Raw genomic sequence first — 21,086 nt, 5'->3', positions numbered from 1 at the left:
CCACCACCAGGGAGGGCCCTTGGCTGTGCTGGGCTCACCCACACAGGGCAGGGACGTTGACATCGTCTGCCCTTTCCAGCACCGGGAGGCTGGCTTCCACGGCGGCCACGGGCCTGCACACGCCAGCTCCGCCCCCCGGGGCCAGGAGGTTGGGAAGGGGTCTCTGCCCCGCCCCCGCCCTCTCCCGGCTGTCCTCTGCACGGCCAGGACCCATCCTCCCACGAGAGCGGCCGCCTCTGGCTCTCCGCGGCCACAGCACTCTCGTCTGGCTCAGCCATCCGTCCATCAGTCCATCCGTCTATCCGTCCCAGACTCGCCTTCTGGGGCCTGGAAGGTGGACACCGTCATCTCCACCCTCGTTTTCTTCAAATTCACATTTCACAAGATTTCTCGAATTGTTGAAGACAGAGCGAAAGAATAATTTTACTCTTCCTATGTAAGACACGACCGTGAGGCCGACAGGGCGTCCCCAATAGAGAGGGGCCACCAAGGTGGAGACGCAGAACCAGCTTTCCGGCGTCTGGGCCCCACGGGGCAGCAGCCCGTCGTCCTCGCCGGCCCGTCCAGGAGCTGACCCTGAGCCGGTCCCCCTCCCTGCCACACGCGTGTAGGGGACACGCGTGCGGTGTTTCCTCCCGCCCCCTCAACACGGACGGAGTCGGGCGCCCGACGGCCTCGTGCCTGCGCACACTGGGGCACTCCGTGAGACTGCAGGCCAGCTCCGAGGAGCCCTTCCCCCAGGAGGTGGGACGCTCCCTCAGCCCGAGGGGACCGGAGCCCCTGCTCTTACAGTTAATCCTTTTTCATCACGAATAATTCTTCACATCAAACTTCCCTGTTTGACCCTGTGTGGTTTCTATCTCCTGATTGGGCCCAGACTGATCCAACCTCTTCACGACTTCTTTTTCGGATTTCTTTATTGCAGTAAAATACACAACATAAAATGTATCCTCTTAACATTTTAAAGTGACAGTTCGGTGGTACTAAACACACTTACATTGCTGTGCAGCTCTCACCACCACCCACCCCCAGAACTTTTTCCATCTTGTGAATCTGAAACTCTGTCCGCTTTAAACAACTGCTCTGTTACCCCCTCCCCCCAGCCCCTGGCCCCCACTGCTCTGCTTTCTGTCTCTGGATTTGACTCCTCTAGGGACCTCATATAAGTGGGGTCATACAGTATTTGTCCTTTTGTGACCGACTTATGTCACTGTATCCCACCGTGTGGATGGATAGCATTCACCCATCCACAGACACTGGGTTGCTACCACGTCTTAGCTATTGTGGATAATGTTACTGTACATATGAGTGTACAAGTATATCCCTGCTTTCAGTTCTTTTGGGTGTGTACCCAGAAATGGGATTACTGGATCCTATCGTAATTCTCTGTTTAAGTTTTTGAGGAACCTCCATACTGTTCTCCAGCAGCCGCACCATTTAATACTTTCCCACCGACAGTGCCCAGGGTTCCAGTTTCTCCACGTCCTGGCCAACACTTGCTCTTTTCTGTTTTTTGTTTTTGTTTTAATAGTTGCCTAATGCGTATGAGGTGGTATCTCATTGTGGCTTTGATTTGTATTTCCCTGACAGTTAGTGATGTTGAACACCTTTTCATGTGCTTGTTGGCAATTCGTACATCTTCTCTGGAGAAATGTCTATTCAAGTCCTTTGCCCATTTTTAATTGGGTTATTTTACTTTGTTGTTGTTTTCGTTGTGGAGTTTTAGGAGTTCTCTGTATATCCTGGTTATTAATCCCTTATCTGATAAATGATTTGCAAATATTTTCTCCCATTCTGAGGGTTGCCTTTTCACTCTCTTGATAACGTCCTTTGATGCGCAAAAGTTTTAATTTTGATTAAGTCCAGTTTATTTTTTTCATTGCATGTGTTTTGGTGTCATATCTGAGAAATCATCGAGTCCAAAGTCATAAAGTTTCCCCTATGTTCCCTTCTAACAGCGTCATAGTTTTAGTTCTTACTTTAGGTCCTTGATCCATTTCAAGTTAATTTTTGTATATGGTGTGAGGTAAGGGTCCAATTTGCATGTGTATATCCAGTTTTCCCAGCACCATCTTTTGAAAAGACTGTCCTTTCCTTTCCCCCATAAAATAGCCTTGGCACCCCTGTCGAAAATCATCTGACCATATGTGTGAGGGTTTACTTCTGGGCTCTTGAGTCTATTCCATTGGTCTATATGTCAGTCTTTATGCCAGTGCCACACTGTTTTGATCACTGTAGCTTTGTAGTAAGTTTTGAAATCAGGACCTGTGAGTCCTCAAACTTTGTTCTTCTTTTTCAAGATTTTTTTTTTTAATTTCCCCAAATACTGTTGATCATTTCTGAGTATTTTTTTTTTAAGGGGACACCATCTTTTTCGTGTCTGTTTGTTTGTTTTTTGGCTGCTTTGGGTCTTTGTTGCTGCACCCAGGCTTTCTCCAGTTGTGGCAAGCAAGGGCTACACTTCATTGTGGTGCATGGGCTCCTCATTGCAGTGGCTTCTCTTGTTGCGGAGCACAGGATCTAGGCACACGGGCTTCAGTAGTTGTGGCACATGGGCTCAGTAGTTGTGGTTCACGGGCTCTAGAGCACAGGCTCAGTAGTTGTGGTGCATGGGCTTTGTTGTTCCATGGCATATGGGATCTTCCTGGACCAGAGATCAAACCCGTGTCTCCTGCACTGGCAGGCAGATTCTCAACCACTGTGCCACCAGGGAAGTTCCCCTTTTTCAAGATTTTGAGTATTTGGGGTCCTTTGGGGTTCCATATGAATTTCAGGATGAAATTTTCTATTTCTGCAAAAAGTCTTGTTGAGATTTTGATAGGGATTGCATTAAATCTGTAGATCAATTTTGGTAGTACTGTTATCTTAACGATATTAAATCTTCCAATCCATGAACATGGGATGTCTTCCCATTTGTTATGCCTTCCTTAATTTCTTGAAGCAATGTTTTGTTGTTTTCAAAGTGTAAATCTTTTACCTCCTTGATTAAGTTTACTCCTACATGTTTTATTCCTTCTGGTGCTATTATAAGTGGAACTGTTGTCTTAATTTCCTTTTTGGATTATTCATTGTTAGGGTATAGAAATCGTCATGATTTTTCAAACCCTTTAAAATTAAACTATAGTTTTAAAAATGCATAAAGTATGAATGTACCTCTCAACTGTCACAAAATGAAATCCATGTATCCACCTCCAGGTCAAGAAATAGAATGTCACCAGCCCACCTGGTGTCACCTGCTAGGCACTTCTGTTCTCCCCACAGGTAACCAGTATCCTGGTTCTTAACTCCACAATTCACTTAGCTTGTTTGGAACTTCATACAGAGGAGCCATGCAGTGAGTAGGAAGCTCATTAGTGGTGCTGTGTGTGGCAGTGGGTCATTCATCTCATGTGTAAAATATTTCCTTGTGTGGCTATTCCATGAACAATTTTCCATCCTACTGTTTCTGGCCACCTGGGTATTTCTAGTTTTGTGCTATTCCAGACAGCACTGCTAAGAACATGCTTGCACACGTCTTTTTGTGAACATAGGTGTGTGTTTCTGTTTGGTGATGCACCTTGGGGGGAAGTGCTGGGAGGGCCAACTGTTTCAGTTTTGTCAGTATCGCCCAATCATTTTCCAACATGCTTGTACCAAGCTACACGGCCGCCAGCAGCGTGTAGGAGTCCTGGTTGCTCTCAAGTGGTGGCTGGACCAGCGCACAGAGCCTCTCAGAACTCATCGTACACATCTCCTCCCAGCCCAACGTTAGTGATGTCACACGGGTGGCTTGAAATCAGCCATGTGGGAATATTTACACCACGGAAGCCGCCAGCACAGCAGGTCAGGGCTCCCTTTCCCTGGAGGATGGGTCATTAAACATTTCCCAGCACATTCCTGCCACATCCTAGTCTCCCCTGGTGCCCTGGTATTTTCTATCTTTTCCTTCTCATCTGCCAGGTAGTGTGCAGTCCCATCTCATTGTGGTTTTGATGTGCTGTTCCAGCTTACAAATGATGTCCAGCACCTTCTCCTGCGTTTATGAGTTGGTCATGGGGGTCCTCTTCGTGACACGCCTATTCAAGTTTTCTTGTAGGTTTGAAGCAACTCTTTGTGTTGTGATAATACAAGCCCTTCAATGACAACCTGTGCAAATACCTTCCCCCACAGTCTGGGTGGTGTTTTTGATGAATAAAAGCTCTGAATTTCTAGAACTTTTTATGGTTAGTACATTATGTTGTACGACTTAAGACGTATTTTCTTACCCTGAGACCATGAAGATACTTTTTGTATGGTATCAATTTTTTCTTTATTCCATATGGATATCTGTTACCCAGCACTCACCACCTACTGAAAATATCATTTTAAAACATGACTAGCAAGTTTTTTGGTGGCTTAGTGGTTAAGACTTGACACTTTCACTGCCATGGCCCAGGTTCAATCCCTGATCAGGGAACTGAGATCCCACAAGCCACACAGCACAGCCAAAACAAAAACAAAAACAAAAACCATGACTGGCTTTAAGTATTTTTATTAGTATTAATTTCACCCAGGATGAAACTTTGCATGTGTGCTCTCTCGCTCTCTCTCTCTCTCTCTCTCTCTCTCTCTCTCTATATATATATATATATATATATATATATATAGAGATCTCTATATATAGAGATTGCAATTAAGAGCATGAATTTGAGGGAATTCCCTGGTGGTCCAGTGGTTAGGGCTCCATGCTTTCACTGCCAAGGGCCGGGTTTGATTCTTTGATTCCGTCTGCGGTACCATCCACCAGCGCAAGAGCTGCGGAGAAAGCTAGGCAGGCACAGTGGTGGTCAGGTCCACGTGCAGGTGGCCCCAAATTATCCACCGGCCACTCTGCCAATTACCAGGTCCGAGGCTACAATCCTCCCGAGTGACTGGGGCAGGGGCAGCCCCCGGCTGGCGTAAATCGCGTTCTTCTGCCACCAGGTACGGGCGGTGGCTCCTCCAAAAGGAGTAGCATCTCTTTCCCTAAATCCCGACGCTGGTGATCGATGCCACCTGCTTCACACACGCCGAAGCCACCATCTGCTTACAGGGAAACATAAACTTTGAAAAAGCGTGTCCTGCTGATTTTAACTGGGCTAATTTATTGCTCACAAGTAGAGGAGCAGGACTCGCAGCGAGCTCTCCAGCCACCCGGGAGCCCGCAGCCCGGCCCCGTGCGCACGATCGTGCTTGATAAGGATGGCGCCAACGACGGCGCGGCCGGCAGCCCCCCGAGAGCACCGGGGAAAAGAACCAAGGCAAAGCGCCTCTGTGGGGGGATTTATTTCTGAATTAAACACTCCCAGCCCCAGCGGAAGCGTATTCATTTTCCCAATCAGCTTTCTTCCCGGTTGTAAACAGCCTCTTTCTAAAACTTGTGCATGATTTTAATTACAGATAAGTTTCCCTTCAAAGGCCGGGCACTCGCGCCTGGGCTGCTGAGCTGAATTCGATACATCTCCGTGTTCCTGGTGTCCGGCTGATGTAGGGCTGGGAGAGCTGCCGACCAGGCTGGCACACAGGCAGCTGCCGGGTTCTGGGTGTCCCCGGGCCCGGAGGCGCTGGGCAATGGGGGCCTGCCAGCCTCTCCCCACCCCTGCCACCTGTCAGGACACAGCAGAGGAAGCCACGCGGGGCCGACGTGTCCAGACCCTCAAGCACACGCCCTCGGGGGAGCCGCTGCCCGCGAGGAGGAGGCCTTAGGCCCCGCACGCTGCCGGGCTGGGCACACAGTGCAGGTGGCCAGCCTCCGGGGCCAGCGCGGACACCAGCTCTGGGCCACCTCTTCCAAGAAGCCTTCCGGACCTGGCCTTCCGTAGCCCCTCCTGGGGGTCACCACTGCCTATTCCCGGCCCAGCACGTGAGCAGAGGCCGGGGGGCCAACCCCCTCCATCATCACCCCTGGTGAGGGTCTCTGTGCCACAGCAGACGGTGCTGGGCGCCCCACACGGTGCCTCGGTCAAGGAACGCAGCGGGGTGCAGAGGAAGGCATGTGACAAAGAGACGGCTTTTTCCCAGCGCTGGTGACCACATGCGACGGTGTCGAGGACCCAGGTGCCGGGAGGCCTCTTGGCGCCTTCACCAGGAAGCACCTCCAGAGGGGGCTCGGCTGCGTCCAGGGACACCGTGTGCGAGCCTGTGAGACGCTTCCGGTGTGAACCCGGACACACACGCGTCAGCGCCGGCCAGGGGTCCCAGCAGGACAGAGACACCGAGTAGGAGGTAGAGGGAAGGGAGCCAGGGAGGGGGCGTGCGTGTGCGCGTGCGAGTGTGCAGTGTGCACAAGTGTGCGTGGAGCCTGTCCTCACAGCCGGCCCCCCGCAAGTCTGGCTGGCTTTGCCGCAGGTTCTGAGCAACTTGGGTTTGCAGAGAAGCCCTTTAATTGACGACAACCAAAGTCGAGCCACAGATCATCTGGGCTCAGCCCTCAGCCCCAGGGGTCCCAACGCCAGAGCCCCGCCTCCCGAGGGCCTGGCGGAGCCGCCGCAGCCGCGATTTTTCAGCCGTAAATGACACTGCCAAGCCCTCGCTCTGTGTTACTACAGCTTCACCCGTAATAACTTTAAATCCCATTATGATCACCTCATTTTACAACATGCTCTGGTCCTGGGATCGATATATCAAGAGAGCTGAATGCCAGTTACGATCCGGCCAAGACGGTGGGAGCAGGGCAGCCGCCAGGCCCAGGCCGCTGGGTCAGCCCCGTCCCGCCTGCCCTGGGGGAGGGCGGGGGAGGGCACAGTGCACCCAGGAAAGAGGCTGCCCCTTCGGGACCAAGGCCTGGAGCTCCCCACCACGTCGCCTTTTAATTTTGGGGCCAGGCCAGCAGCCCCGCCAGCCTCTGCACCCCGTGTCACTCACGGCGCCCTACGTGGGACACACAGCGCCCTGCTGAGGCCACTTGTGGGGGGTCAGTGCGGGGCTCGGCCCCCCGACGTGCCTGTTCCTCACGCTTCCCACGCCTGTGGGTCTCTTGGGCTAGGAGGCCGGCTGCTGGGCCCCCAGGTTCGAGTGCAGCCTCCCCAGGGTCAAAGCACTCCCACTCAGCCGGACCCCCCCCCGCCGAGAGCCCCCGACGGCAGGTAGGCTCGGCTCCCAGAACCTCTGGGGGCTTATAGCCTGGCAAGGCGGCCAAACTGAGGCAACGAAGAGACAATGTGGCCTCAGCTGAAAACACTGTGAAACGACAGTTCTCTCCCGTTGGTGAGGCCTGGCCTCCTCGGCAGACGGGGACACCAGACACAGGCCCCTTTCTGACAAACCTCAGCACCCTCTTAAGCGCACGACCCAGCAATCACGCCCCTCGGTACTTCCCCAGGCGCGGCGAAACGCGTCCACACAAAACCCTGCACACGGTGTTTAGAGCAGCTCTAGTCATAGTTGTCAAAAGCAGCAGGACATCCTCCAGAGCGTAAGTGGGTAAATAAACTGTGGTCCATCCAGCCGGTGGAATATTACTCAGCACTGAAAAGGAATGACTAACAGGGCATGACGAGACATAGAGGGAACTTAAATGCATGTGACTGAGTGGAAGGAGCCAGTAGGAGAAGGGCACACACTGTGTGATTCCAAGTCTATGACATTCTGGAAAACGTAAAGCTATGGAGACAGTGAAAGGATGAGTGGTTGCTGGGGGTTGACGGGGAGGGATGAACAGGCAGAGCGAGGATTTTTAGGGCAGGGAAACGACTCTGTGTGGTGCTGTCATGGAGGACACACGTCGCCATACGTTTGTCCAGACCCCCAGAAGGCACGACACGGAGCGTGAACCCTCATGTGAACCACAGGCTGCGGGTGGTGAGGACGTGTCAGCGGAGGTTCACTGATCACGACAAAGGTACCCTCTGATGCGGTGTTGATGGCGGGGAGGCTGGCGGTGGGGAAGGCGGAGGGCGGATGGGAATCTCGGAACATCTGCTTGGCGTTGCCGTGAACCTAAAACTATCCTAAAGATCGTTGATTAATTTAAAAACACAGGCAAACAAATGAGATGCAATGGTGACTTTCTCCCATTTCTGAGGCTTGCCCTCGTCAGTGGACAGAGACAGTAGGAGGCAGGGCCCCTCGGGCACAGGTGATGCCCCCCCAGACACCCCAGCCCACGGGGGGCAGAGTCTCAGCCCCAGGGCCCCCGGGGGAGCGTCAGTCAGTGAGCGGAAGCCCCGCCTTGCTGCCTCGGAGGTGAGGGCGCTGAGGTCTGAGGCACCAAAGCAAAAAGAGGTGGAGCCCGCCTGCAGGTCCTATCGCCCCCAAACAGCAGACCTCAGCTCCCTGCTGCAGCCACGTCCGTGTACAGGTTGCCTGTGAGGGCCGCTGTGAAAGACACGCGTGCACACACACCGGGCTCGCGTTCACCTGCACGGGCACGGGCCCCTGTAGACGCAGCCCACACGCGGGCCCACGCCTGCCCTGCTCCCACAGACACCCAGCTCAGGTGACCACAGGCTGGCGGTGAGTGCACGCCCAAGGCCCACGGCGGCCACACCAGAGCGCAGCGCGCCCCCCCTCCCGCCCCGGGAGTCCCTGGCGCTGGCGCTCAGCCTCCAGGCAGCCCCAGGTGTGCGTCAAGCCCCAGAGGCCAGGCCAGGGAGGTGAGGGCCCGCCCCCAGGCTCTTGAGATTTGGGGTTGACCTCCTGCCCGGGTCTCTGATTCCTGCCCCCTCTGGCTCCCTGGGACTCCCTTGGTGAGGCCCAGGCCAGGCCAGGCCCAGCACAGGAAGGACCTGTCCCTTCACAGACAGGGAAACCGAGGCCCAGAGGCGTAGCATGTGCCCGCTCACACTGGGCTGGGGGGTGTCCATCCCCCCAGCAGGCCCGGCCCGACGCACGGGGCAGCCCCAGGGTTATGCGGCAGGCAGAGTCTGACCTGACATGTGGCCCCTCTGAGCCAAGGCCAGCCTGACCGGGCGTCCGCCACCCTGCCCCAGGGGAGCCCCGTGCGCTCGGACTGCAGGGGAGGGGCCACCCACCCCCTCAGAGGTGGTGAAGGGGCAGCAGACGGGCCCGGTGTTGGCACGAACGGGTCCAGCGGCCGGGAGAAGTCTGGGGTGCGGCAGGGCCTCCAGAGCACAGGGGAGAGGCTTGGGCCGCAGAGGGGCTGCCTTGCCAGGTGCTGTGCGGGCCTCGACGTCATCACCCGTCAGAGGCCGGGGCGAGGCCAGAGAGCTGCCCCCATCCCGGGGAGGGGGCGGGACTGGCCTCAGGTAGGTGGGGAGGGGGCTCCAGGAGGGTGGAGGCAGGTTGGGGGGCTGCCACGTGGTCCCTGAACGGGCTCAGGGCTGGCGCCTCTGAGCTGTGTGGGTGCGGGGAGGGCTGAGGGGGCGAGAGGCTGACCAGCGCCCCAAAGGGCCCAGGGTCCCCGGGGAGGAGCCTCGTGCAGGCCCGGGGGCGGGGCCCCAGGCCTGCCGGAGCGCGCAGGAGGGCGGGCCCCTCCCTCCCCTGCCGCCGTCTCCAGTGATTTGGAAGTGTAGAAAATGGGATTATCCAGGAACAGATGTGCACAAAAGAGGTGAGATGGAAAGTGTTACTGCGGGCCAGCCTTTGATTACCTCCGACTGCCATGCTGTCCGAGGCCCGGTGGGGACGCAGCCCCCAGCCAGAGCCCTGCCGCGGCGCCTCATTGAAATTGAATTGATACTTTGTGAATTTCATTTGTGAATAATGTGATCTGACAGGGACAAATGTGACGGGGAATTGTTTGCAAACCTACTCCAAATGAAACTTATTATTGGATAAATACAGACGCCTTTGTCTGGCCTCCCCCTTCCCTCCGGCCGCGGGCCTGAATATGTATCAGCCATGCGGTAATTGAATTGATGACTGGGGCGGGAGCCGGGTGGCACCCTCCCCGGGCCGCAGATCGGTGGGCCGGGCGGCTACCCTGCCCGAGCGCCCGCTGGCGGCCCCACGGCCCATCAGGCCTCGAAGTCTTACATATTCATTTCCCTTCACCGAGCGGAGCTCAAACCCAGTTAGCGGGATTGATGAAGGTGGGAAAGGAGAGGACGCACGCTGATTCCACCTTTTCAGCTTCGATTAGCTCAGCCCGGAGTCATTCCCGTCAGAGCTCCATGACGCGGCAGGCGGCCCGGGAGGCCGGGGAGGCTTCCTGGCCATTACCTCCGTGGTGTCCGCCGTCTGCCCCGTCCGGGCCGGAGAAGGTGCCGCCGCTGCCTGCGGGAGGTCTGCTCCGCCGTCCTCGGGCAGACCTGGGGTCAGGCCCCGTCTCTGCGCCGGTGAAGCAAAGCTCGCGTGCCGACCCTGCGCTGGGAGGGACTCCCCAGGGAGAGACGCCGACCTCCTTGGTCAGATGAGGCGCTGGGGTCCCTGGGGTGGGGGGCGGTTCGCAGGCTGGTTCCCAAGTCTCCACCTCCCCTCCCCACCTTGACGCAGCCTTCAGGCCAAGGCTGGGAGCCTGTCCGCGGCACCACTCCTGTCCGGCAGTGACAGGGACGAGGGGCAGCCCCGTGCCGCCCGCCACCGGGGCAGCGCCACCGCCAGGAGCCCCCCACCCAGCGTCCCCACCACCAGGGCCAGGAGGAGGGCCACACAGCCCTGCTCCCACGGCCCTGATTGATTTGGGGCCCTCCCTATAGGTTTCCCACCAGCACAGCAGCCCTGGGGCCCCTCTGTGTTCTCCTAAATTGCCTGGGCCAAGCCCCTGGGTCACTGGGGTCTCCGGGCTTGCACTGCGGGGGCCAGAGCCCCTTGACTGTGGGCAGCCAGGCCTGCCGGACGCGGGCCTGGGGGCGCTCGGCCCCCACTGTGTCTCCCGGTGGGGGGGAGTGCAGCTGGTGGGAGCAGTGCTCCCTCAGAGAGCTGGGCTGCACCCAGACCCCTCTACATTTCACACCCCGCCCCTCTCCTTGGGGATAAGGTACAATTGAAGCTCAGCCAGCCCTGACCCCAAGGGGGTGCAGCCCCCAGAGGGGCCCCTAGAGCCACATGGGCAGCCCCATCCGTCTGGCCTCCCACCCGAGGCCACGCCCCCTTGCCCCTCAAATCCGTGGGAGCCCAGACACGGCTCAGCAACCTCTAAGTGCCGTCGGAGGGCCCCCGCCTCCTCCACTCCTCCTTGTGTTGCAGGAAGGGGGACCCCTTCCGGGGCCTGAGAGTGGGCTCTTGTCTAACACTCGCAAATAAATTGTCCGAGGAGACACATGTGCTGACAGAGCAAGAGACCTTATTGGGAACGGGAGCCCGGGGCGGAGAGCAGGATGGTCAGGGACCCCAGGAGGACTGCTCTCCCACGTGGCTCACAGCCTCAGGTTTTATGGTGATGGGGTAGTTTCCCGGTTGCCTCTGGCCAACCACTCTGACTCAGGGTCCTTCCAGTGGCGCGTGCATCGCTCAGCCAAGATGGGTTCCAGCGAGAAGGATTCTGGGAGGTTGGTAGGAAATGTGGACGGGCGTCTCCCCTCTCCTTTTGACCTTTCCTGAATCCTTCCGGATGGTGGTGACTTGTTAGTTCCACGTTCCTTACCAGGACCTCCTGTTGTAAGATAACTCATGCAAGCGGTTACTAAGGTGCCTCATCAAGTCCAGTCCAATTTATTCATTTATTTTCTTAATTCAAGTGAAATGCACATAACCTAAAGTTAACCATTTTAAACTACATTTAGCAGCACTGAGTACATTTCCAATGTTGTGCAACCGTCAGCACCGTCTAATTCCACAACGTTCCATCAACCCCCAAAAGAAACCCCACGACGACCCGCAGTCACTCCCCACCCCTCCCCCAGCCCCGGGACCCACCCATCTGCTTTCCGTCCCGGAATCACACGCTGGGCGGCCTCTTATGTCCGGCTCCCTCCACCTGACGTGCGGTCTTCAAGATCCATCTGCATGGTAGCTGTAGCCTGTGCCAGCGCTGCGTTCCTGTGCACGGCCGCGTGATCTTCCCTGGTGGGGACAGACTGCGCTGTCATCCCTTCGCCGGCCGATGGACACCTGGGCCTCTCCCACCTTTTGGTCGTTGCGATCAGTGCCACTGTCAACATTCGAGGGCCGGTTGTGGTTCGAGCCCCCGACTTGTTGGGCCGCTGCCCTCTCAGGGCCATTTTCACAAAGACACAGACTGCTTGGTCAGCCCGGCCGTCTCCTGCATAAGATGAAGGAGGCTACCCGGCAGGTGCGGGAGACAGGGCAGCACACTGGTCCTCCTCGGCGGGCGCCCAGCAAAATTACCAAGGGTCCCACCCCCCCCCCATGTCACCAGGGCCAGCCAGGGGCAGAGGGCACCCCAGTGGCACCACCTGACGCTGCTCTCGGGGGACCTGGGGTCTGGCACAGCCCTGGGCCCTCTCCCCGAGCCGACCCCGACCCCCCAGTTCCTAGGGCTCCGGGGTGAGCCTCCAGCCTGCCCCAAGCACAGGGAGCCTTCTCCACCCAGGCACCTTCCCGTGCCCTGGGTTTGTTTTACCTTTTAAATGTGGGAACAAAGGACTTAGGAAATTGCCAAGATAATGAAAGTTTTCTCATGGCATCTGAGCTGGAACTTTACGACCTGCGCTCAGCCCTCAGTGGGAAGGCAGAAGGGCGCCCCATCTCTGGGGAGGGGGCCCTGGGACAGCTGGGTTTCCCAGATCCGGCACTTTCCGTCTGATTAACTGATGCAAATGGGGCCAGTCTCTTTGGCCAGCAAGAGGACACAGTGACAATGGCCATAAAAATTGACTTCTGTTTGTTACATGTGGTTCCCAGCCAGAGTCATAAATTTATCCTGGGCCCTCAAGCCGGCCTGACTTACAACCTCCTCAGCTGCAGTGGTCATCAGCTTGGGAGTAGGTTGTTGCCAGGCATGGGGGCCGAGAGGGCTGGGGGAGGGCTGGGCACACGGTGAGTGGGTGGGAGGCTGACCAGCCAGTTCTGCTTTCCAGGGACACCAGGCTGTCCTGGGCCAGGATTTTCCGTGGAACTCAGGGCAGTTTATTTGACCAAAGCCCATCCCCCCGCAAGATAGGTGTGAGCAGAGGGCCCTCAGTCCCACCGCAGTCAGCAGCCACAGCTGGGTTGGGAGTGATGCCGTCGGAGGGGCCAAGCAGGGAAGTGTTGCTGCCCCAGGAAAGGGGTAGGTGGCGGGAGAAGCTGGCCTGAGGGCGCACCAGTCAGAGGCTGACAAGATGGAGACCCAGGTCTCTAGGGGTCTCAGAGGTGGCCCCGGGTCTCACCTGGGCTTTGCTGGGGGTTGTGGATTTTCCCAGCTTTGGGCTGGCAGGGAAGGAGGGACCTGCCAGGCCTGGGGAGGGGCAGGGCTGGTGCTAACCCCAGAGCTAACCTTCATCGTCCTTCTCCACTGCCCACCCTCAGCCAGCCCCACCCTCTCCTGACTGAATCACTCTGACGGCCTCCTCAGCTGTCCACCTTCTCACCTGTCTCTCTCTATAAGCCTCCCCCACATCCAGTTGTGCAACAGCCCACATGGGTTTTCTTCCAAATGGGAGCCTAAGCCTGTCCTGTCCCCCCAACCCTGGACAAGGTTCAGACCCTGCAAAGTACTTGGGCGCTGGCTGCTCACCCCAACCCATCACCACCTGGTACCCACCCCCACACCACCTGGTACCCGCCCCATCCTCACCTGGTACCCAGCCTATGATTTCTCATGTTGGCTCACCTTTGCATATTTTCTCTCCCTGGGCTGCCTTCCTCTGATTGGCAAAATTCAGCTCTTGAGACCCAGATGGGTAGATGGGTGGATAGATGGATGGATGGGTGGATAGATGAGTGGAGGGGTGGATGGATGGATGGATGGGTGGATGGATGGATGGATGGGTGGATGGATGGATGGATGGATGAGTAGATGTGTGGGTGGGTGAATGGACAGCTGTAGGGAGCTCTCACTTCTTTGTAAGTGAACTCTTCCACAGAATGAGCAGTCCCAACCCCTCTGTTCTTGCATCACAGCTTGTAGCCCAGTCGCGTCTGCCCACTCTCCTCCAGCTGCCACAGGACATCCTTGTCCTTGAAGGCCAAACCGCAGCTCTGGTGGCCTGGCAGCAGCTGACTTCACGGGCCTCTCCTTTCCCTTGCCATGGCCCCTAGCCAGAGCCGCGCTGGCATGGCAGCCCTCCCTCCCCGGGTGACGCCCAGCCAGAGTCTGCCCATTACAGCAGAGGGGTCGGTCTGCAAACCACTGCTCCTCTGATACTGTCCAGACATTGCCCGCTGGCTGGGCCCAGCTCAGTCGGTGCCAACACAGCCCCGCTCCCACATTGAACAGGGTCATTATTCTCCCTGCCTCCCCCCTGCCCCACGAGTAGCTGAGATGAGGACTGCTGACCTACCCAAGGGGTGGCGGGAAAAAAAAGTCTGAAGGTGGCCTGGGTCCCCCAGCACAGCCCACGCTGTTCTGCACAGGAAGCTGGCAGCACCGCAGCCCCCAGGTGGCTGCCCAGTCCGACCCCAGCTGTCCTAGAACATGATTCCTTCTCGTTTGGATGGTGGGAAGTGGGTGGAGAGGGTGAGGACCTGGGTGGGGGGCGGGGGGTGCACACGGGCCCTGCTTCGTTGTGCCTTCCCTGGGGCCACGTGGCCTGACGCGTCGGAGGGGGCGGACACGGGGCTCCCAGAAGCCCTCCCCTGGCTGCCCAGGGCCCACCGCCATCAGCGTGGCCAGTGGCCGTGGCCTCACCACGCAGGGTTATCAGCCACCAGGGGTCCTGCTCCAGGTCTGCTCCCAGCCACAAGGAGCTGCTCTCCTGTTGGTACCTGGGCCCCGCAAACGGGTCTGTTTGTGGTTGTGTAAGAATTCTGCTTGACCTGGAGGCTACAGTCTTACCTCCCGGTCAATAAATGTCCCCAGGGCTGGCCCTGCCGAGGGCATGTGGTGGGCCAGCGGGGCCTCAAGCCCAGAGTGGTCCCTCCAGGCAGCAGACAGAGGACTTGCCAAGGCCCAGGACAAGGTCGACCCGCATTTTGGATACAGTTTTCTCCCGAACAAGCACCTCCGGCCCCAGGGCTCTCGCTTCCCTGCACTCCTTTGCAGACTCAGGGGGTGCAGCCCCGCAGGAAGCAAAGGGTGACAGGTCTGCTCACTCGTCTTCTGGAAACGGCAGCGTCTGTGGTCAGGGACTTACGAGGTGCCTCAGCCCCACTCCCCGGACTGATAGCCCATGACTTTCTGGTTCATAACACAAAATCGCGCTTCTCATCAGGAAGCTCATACTCTCTAGATGATTCAAAACTTCACAGAGCGAGTCCAAAACCTTTTATTCTTTAACCTCAAACAAGTTTTCCCGCAAATCTGTGACGTCATGTAGAGCAGCCGTGGGGCTGGGGTGGCTCTGGGCGCCCCAGAGACCCTGTGACATCACCCCTGGGGCTGACACTCCAGGTGGCCCCCCAGCGGTCGGCTCGGGGTGGTGGGGAGGTGCGGGAAGGACCGCTGTGCACACAACCTGCTGGGAAGGGACACAGCCCCGTGGCTCCCGGCTCTGGTGTGGTGCCAGCCCTGTGTGACCGGGGACAAGTGACCTGGCCGCTGTGAGACTCGGGTTCCCTGTCATGCTAGGTCACTGTAATACCCAGAGTCGAGGCTGGTGTTTCCTGAGCTCTCTCTGTGCCGGGCACCAGTGTGGACACCGCAGGGGAATCGGATCGCCTTTTTCTCATCCGCTAGTGACCCCGGGTGCGGAGTCACTGTGCCCACCTTCCAGGGGAGGCTCCGCGGTGCCTGGGGGGTCTGCTGGTCGCTCAGCGGTGCTGGGGAGCTGAGATGTGGCCTGGGGTCTGGAGACCAAGGACACAAGCCTGTCTACAGCATCTGGGCTGAGATGACCCCAGACGTGTCTGCACACCCGTCTCCTTCCCGAAACAAATGGAAAGCGCTTCGTGAACTGTGGGGCGCACAGCTCTCCCTGGTTTGCCCCAGGCATACTGGCCCCAAGTCACCTGCTCACAGCTGCACTGAGCCCCGCCCCTGGCTCCGGGTGGGCACCTCCCCCAGCGGGTGTGGACGTGCAGAGACACGGCTGGCGTCCAAAAGTTGCTCTTGAAGGAGCTTCTGGTTCCCCATTTATAACGCAGAGCGAGGCCATAAATCAGAAAGGTATTTATGGGGCTCACAGCAGCAATAACAGGTTCGAGTGGCCAGTGTGTCTCTGTGACTATTCCATCTTCCACGCTAACTTAAACACGAGAGAAAAAGGCTTTCCAGCCCAGGGCCCGCCGCACGGCCGCGGAGATTGAGTGCGTTTGTAATAATTCATAGACTTCTCACTTTCATTTTTCTACTGCCCCAGAATTACATTCCACCATTAAAATGTGCTGTGACCACCCGGCCGGGCTGACCCTCCATGTGTTCAGACACGTGCGGGGAGAGGCCCGGCCCGGCAGGCAGAGGAGGTGGGAGCGGGCAGGGGCTCGGCTGTGGCGACCAGCACCGCCCCTGCAGACCCGCACGCTGCACCGCCCACTGCCCAGCCCCCTGCTCTGCCCAGCACTGCCGGTTCCTTCGCCTGCTGCCGCCCAGAGGGAGGCACCGACCCGGTGAGAAAACAGGCCAGAGAGAAGCAGAAGCCCTGCTCTCCGGATGCCGCCCGGGGGTGGGCTGCCCCCTAGCCCAGGGGGTGCACACAGCCCGAGTCGCACAGTCAGGGGAGGCCCTGGGCTGGTGGGCTGCGGAGGGGGAGCTGCAGGCTCCCAGCCAATCTTCCCGCATGTGAGGAGCCAATGGATGCTCCCCAGGGTGGCTGCCAAGGCCAGAGGGGCCGTGGTCCTCAGATGCCCGTCGCCATGGTCACAAGCCCCTCCCGGTGTGGGACCTTCATCGGGACCCTCTTGAGGATGCACAGGCCGTGGGCAGCCCCCACAGAACTCGAGGGCCAGTGTGCAGGGGGGCAGTCTGCCCACACCCCTGCAGAGCCCCCGCCTGGGGGTGGGGGCGATAGACAGGGAGGCCCATCCCATACAGCAGAGGTGGTGCTGGAAGTCCCGACAGGCGTGAGTTTGGGGCAGAAATGACCTGGTGGAGATGGAGAAGAGGCTGACAGGGCATTGGCCAGGGAAGGAAAGGGAGGGTCAGTGAGGACGGGGGGCACGAGGGGTCCCGTCCAGGGCCCAGTGCGCCTCCCAGGAAGCCTGCCCACACAGCAGCAGCCGTGAGCGGACCAGCCCTGCTCGGGGCTCTGCCAGCCCTGGAGGTGGTCACTCTGCCTGTGCGACCTTCATGTCTGTCCCCTCCAAGGCTGGGGACACCTCGGGCAGAGCCCCAGATGCCACCCAGGAAACGTCTGCTGAAGGAAAAAGGAAGGAGTGAATGGAACCCACGCGGAAACACACCCCTCAGGACCAGTCCGGGCTCTCCCCAGTGTCCTGCCCTGTCCACACCACCAGGCACCCTGGTCCCCACTGGGGGGCTGGCTCTCCTGCTGGCCCCCAGGTCCAGGGGTTGTTGTCTCGGGCAGGTGGGCAGGGGCTGCGCGTCGTGCCTGACCCCCACTCAGCCTGGACCCGGGGACGTGAAGCCCTTTTGTTGCAAATGGCACTCAACCCACCTGCGGTTGGGCCACCACCACGTGCAAAGCTGAGCCCCCGCTTGGTGGGTTCGATACGTGGCGTTGGCTTCCCCCGGGGCACTGCCTGCTCCCTGCCCTCCCGAGCCCTCAGGGAGCTGCCGGTCAGAGAACTCTCCGGAAGCTCCAGCGAGCTGAGGAAATAATTAGGGGCAACGCCGGCGCACTCAGGAGCAGGTAGGCGGCTGCACGAGGGCCGCTTTGTTTCCCTTCCGGACTGCCGTTAGCAGTTTCTCGGCAGAAACGCAGAGCAGCCCCACTCCTGAGCCATTAAACCGTCGTGTGGGAGGCTGTGCATGAAGAGGCAGCAGGTAACCGTCCGGCAGGTGCCACGGGGCACCAGGCCGTCCCAGCCACCGCGCCCCGCTCGCCTCACCAGCTGGGCAGGACAGTCAGACCAGCAGGAGGACAGCCCAGGCCGTGGTGGGGATGGGTGCCCCCAGAGGCGCAGGGGTCGGCTCACTCGCCACCCCCAGGGGGCCCACTGCGGGAAACCCAGCATCTCTCCGCCCCGCCAGGCCTTCAGCTGCCAGCCTGGTGGGGGGAGTGGAGCCCCAACCCCTGTGCTAATGGGGAAACTGAGGCTGGGGTGGGGAGCCAGAGGGGAGGCAAGCCCAGGCCCCGGCCCACCCCCATGACCATGGGCTCTGGGGCCCCAGGGGAGTCTGGGGGCCGCCGGAGTCCATGGAGGGCCCCCCAAGGGGCACACCTGGGTGGCTTCTGGAAACTCCGAGGCTGGCGGGAGCTTCCCTGGGCCCCCAGGGCCCACCCTACCTGGCCCTGCCCGGCCCCCAGGTGCTCAGCTCCCGGGTGGTAAGGCGACTGGCGGGAGGGGTGAGGGGCTGTGGACGATGGGGCCAGGCCTTAAAGAGACCATGTAATCAGGCGGGACAAAGACCTCTGGCGGGAAGGCCGAGCCCTGTGTGAGGAGGCGTGCAGGGACGTGTGCTCAGACACGGGAGCCACGTGTGAGCAGCACGCGCATGTAGCAGCACGCTGGCTGGGCCAGCGTGGCCAGGCTTGGAGGGCAGGGATGAGGGTGTGACCTCCGCAGGAGAGAGGGTCCCCCCAGACTCACCCAGCACCCACCTGCAGCACCCACCTGTGGCTTTTGCCGGAGGAGCCCTGGCCCACGGCAGGATGGGAGGACGGCAGATGAGGGAGGGTCCCTCCTGGCACCCAGGACCCAACCCCTGGCCTGGGTGTGACCTGCCCCTGTGGCCGGGCTGGGGGACAGAGGCCACCCTCCAACAACTCAGTCTGCAGAGCAGCAGGCAGAGGGTGGCCACCTGCGTCGATCTGCTTCCTCCCCGCTCCCCGTGAGCCAGATGCCAGGGCCCCTGCTCGAGGGGGCAGGGCCGATGGGCATGGGGTGCAGGTGGGGTTGGCGCCCCTCGCAGCGCAGGAAGGCCCTGAGCGGAGTGGAGCCGGCAGCCGGGGTACACAGGGTCCTGAGACACAGGGAGGTAGGTGTTGGGGCCCCCTCACTGGCTCAGTCTGGGGGTGGGAGAGAGAGAGACGCCGGCCTCTGAGGGTCAGCTTGCGAAGAGGGGAGGCGGGTCCAGCCCAGGCCTCAGCTCCTTGGAGGCCCCTCCCCGCCCTGGAGCCCATGACATCTGAGGCGCACCGGAGGAGTCTTTTCTGCACGAGCCTTAAACAGCACGGAAGGCACAGGATCAGGAGATGCTCCGTGGAATATTGATGCCGCGCACTCCACCCGGGGCAGCTCAGCTCAGAAATACAATATTCGCTGGGTCTTTTTCATAAAGGCCTTTATGGGTTTGGAAATTTAAACGCCATGGAGCCTGAGTTGAATTGGAAAGCAAAAGTCTCTAAGCTTGTACATCTTAAAGGAAAAAAATTCAATTAAGTGGGATTTTAGCTGTTTCAATAAAATTGGACTCTCCCTTTTCAAGATAAGAGCTCTTGGGCTCAGAGCAACCTCCGTGAGCCACTGGTCTCCACTCCTCCTCATGCGTAATCCTCGCTCAGGACACAATACCCACAACAGGAAATCAATGTATAGTCGAATCAATTTGAAAATATAAAATAAACTAATATATGAGCGGAAAATTGACTTCCTATGGATTAAAGGCGGCACAAATAGTAGAAAAATCTGGCTTTTTAGTGGGAGGAAGTGGTTAGGGAGGCAGGGGGCTCAGGAGGGGGCCCGCGGGAGGCTCTGCGGGGTGAGGGGCCGGGAGAGGGAAGGGGGCATCGGTGGCCCCGGAGATGCAGACGAGCGGCCGTGAAATCAGGAGTGCCGTCCACGCAGCTGCCGCTGAGAAGAGTTTACGAGGGACCGTTTGAAAGGGTGTCACTGATGCTTACCCCAAGCACAGCTCCCTGGGTTGGGCTTGGGAACAGAACTTTCACCTGCCCGGTCCCCACGCCTGGGAAAGGGGCCCCCCACTCGCCCGCTGAGGCCGAGGCCAGTGCACGGTGAGGACCCTGCTGGTCCGGAATGCCGCAGTGTGGACAGGATGGCCTGGGCGGGAACCGGACGGCTGTTCCGCAAGGGAGGCCAGCACTGTGTCCCGGGGGCGCCCCACTCCTCGACTGGGGTGAGGTTGTCACTCCTCTTTTTGATCCCCTGTCCTCCCTGCCCCGTCCCTCAGGGAGGGACACAGGGCACAATGCACATGCTCCCTGCCCCCATGGCTCACAGACCCACAACTTCCATCGACATATTATAGATTCCCAGCACCTCCTCCTCCAGGGAGCCCACCCTGCCCTCTCACAGCCCTGTCGACCCTCCCTCCACCTGGGCAGGCCCCACCGCACAGCTGTTCCTGCCAGGTCTCTCCCCGGCCCAGTCCTGAGCCCCAGACCCACCTGGCCCCCTGCCCCTGGCCCCCGCCCGGTGATCCCCATGCTGTCCCCCACCCCCGCTGCCGGCACCCCGCTCCCTCTCACCCCAGTCTGACTGGGGTCTCCCTCCTCTAAGCACCCCTCCAGTCTGTCTGAGCACCCCGGCAGCCCTTTTTCTGGGTTTGTTTTTGTTTCTTGCGAGTGGAGCAGGCGAGCGAAGCACACCTCACGGTCACAGTGGCCTGTGTCCTGCGGTGACGATGCGGAAGAAAGGCCCACTACCGCAGCCAGGAGAAGCTCCAGTGAATAAGCATCGTGGGTTCCCACCCAGCTCCCGCTAGGCCCCTGCCCACCCATCCATCTGCTAAATGACCATCCACTACCTCACCCACCCACCCACCCAGCATCCACCCATCAACTAGCCCACGTGCCCGGCCCCTCCACGGCTCCTTCCCTTTGCTTACCCACCTCTAACCAGCCCCCATCCAACCACTGATCTGTCCCCACTCACTCATCCACCAACCCATATACTAACTCACTTATCAGACCGCCCACCCACCCATCCACAATCCACCAATTCACCCACCTGCCCACTGAATCACAAACCCACCCACCCACACATGTGTCCATCTACCTGTCCACCACCCACCCATCTATCCACCCACCCACCCACCTACCCATCCATCCACCCACCCACCCACCCATCTACCCATCCATCCACCCACCCACCCACCTATCCATCCACCCACCCACCCACCCATCTCT

This window comes from Monodon monoceros, unplaced genomic scaffold (genome assembly GCF_005190385.1).
Source record: "Monodon monoceros isolate NGI ecotype Baffin Bay Population unplaced genomic scaffold, NGI_Narwhal_1 Super_Scaffold_20, whole genome shotgun sequence".
Taxonomy (NCBI): domain Eukaryota; kingdom Metazoa; phylum Chordata; class Mammalia; order Artiodactyla; family Monodontidae; genus Monodon; species Monodon monoceros.
Note: the sequence above shows the minus strand (reverse complement) of the source record.